This window comes from Aplysia californica, unplaced genomic scaffold (genome assembly GCF_000002075.1).
Source record: "Aplysia californica isolate F4 #8 unplaced genomic scaffold, AplCal3.0 scaffold00016, whole genome shotgun sequence".
NCBI classification, from domain to species: Eukaryota; Metazoa; Mollusca; class Gastropoda; order Aplysiida; family Aplysiidae; genus Aplysia; species Aplysia californica.
In genome coordinates this window covers 1,814,529-1,816,389 of record NW_004797286.1, presented here as the reverse complement: position 1 = coordinate 1,816,389, position 1,861 = coordinate 1,814,529, and positions in this window count along the sequence as shown.

The window sequence follows — 1,861 nt, the reverse complement described above, 5'->3', positions numbered from 1 at the left end:
TGTCTCTGTGTCTGTCTTTTGCTCTGTCTCTTTACAACATGACCTGGAACACCCAGAATCATTCTCGGCTTCCAGGAAAGTATACAGTGCAATCTGAGGATTTCACGAGCTCAAACACAAACTTACAAGATCTCTCACTGTCTATAGCCGGGTATCCATTTCCACCTGGGTGACGTGAGGAAAATTCGTGTGAAGCGCCTTTCCCAAGAACCAACGTCGGGCCCCTGATGGAGTTCGAACTCACAACCTAACGCTTGCATTTTCGAGAACCTAACCACTAGGCCAACGACGCCACATCCATCCGATGTCAGATTTTTATTACATACTTTTAACCGCCACCAGAGGCCGCTGTCCATCATGGATCGATCCTAGAAACAAGTCCAGGTGGGTGGCTGGGAAAGTCTACGCGTGTGGGTGGTTGGCGGGTGCTCTGGTTTGGTTTGCTTCTTCTTTCCTGTCAAACATCTATCGTCTTCTTTTTTTATGTTTGTTACTCTCTCGTAACACCTCTAATCTTCTGGTGAGGTTGCGAGCCCGTAAAATCTCTACTAAAACAAAACAAAAAGTTCAGTCGTGTCCCACCAGACATTACCCCCCCCCCCACAGTAGCCTATCGATGAAGTGCTGGATCCACGTTTCTCCCACCAATATCGATGTTAAAATCTTCAAACTGTCTCAATTACTTTGTTTGTTTGTTTCGATAAATGTTTTACGATGCTCGCAACTTAATAAGGTCATATGCACGCGAGACACATTAAACATGTTCTGTTTGATAGGAATTCAATTAAAAAAAAATTGAATTGAATTTTACCAAGGGGGCGGCCGAAGCCTACTCGTATCGATTTTCGACCACCAAGAGATCTCTAACGTGAGCAACTTGCACACAGGACCTATGAGATTTTTTACCCTAATCCGAGAAGGCTTGGTGTTAGATCTTACCTGTCCTAAGATCAGGGGTGTGACTGAAAGGCAGCAGTAAGAAGAGTCAAGGAGTAGCAGTAGAAAGGCTGCAGAAAGAGTCTGGAGCCATGAGGAAGGGGCAAAGGGTCTTGGGGTGGGGGGTGGGGGGCAGGAAGTGGAGACGAAAGCAGACGACAGAATATGGTTAAAGAGCAGGAAAAGGTGAAAGGAGAAACTATTAGAGAAGCAAATTTACCGTCGCTGTCATGTTTCGAACTTGGGACCTATTGAATGAGAGGCGAACACCTTAACCTCTAGACCACGAGGGTCCCTCATTTACTTTGCAGCCGAACTGGAGCCTAGATTTCTATATATTATGATTTATTTTAATAGGCCTACATGATTGTTCTATTCAATTTCTCCACATTTCGCTTCACCGCTGCTGAACGTGTTCTTGGCGTGAACACGCTGAGATTCGTATTTAAATCATTATTTCGTCGTATATCTCTAATATTTATTTCTACAATTTGGCAATAAAAAGGTGTGCGTACAGTTCGCTAACCCAGAAGTACAAAGTTGTAGTATCTGCTTCGAACCTAGTTTTGAGAAATTTGACGTAAGCAATTTTGAAGTTTCACAACATATCAAGCGTTTTCGAATGCAATTCTTTGAATATCTTCATAACGACTCCGAATCATCTGAGAGAGCAGATAGAACGTTCGGTCTCTGACCTCTTGGTGTTGGTTACTAAAAACGGCCAAACATGTCAGTCGTCAGGGAAACTTATTTTTCTCTACTTCATATTAAGAGAGAAGACTGAAACAGAGATAAGTAGGAAGGTAGAGACACATAGGCTGATAGACAAAAGTAGACAAGAAAGACGGACAGAGAGAGAGAGAGAGAGAGAGACAAAGAGACATTTAAAAAACAAGTTATACATTTCATGCCATAGATTGTGGGG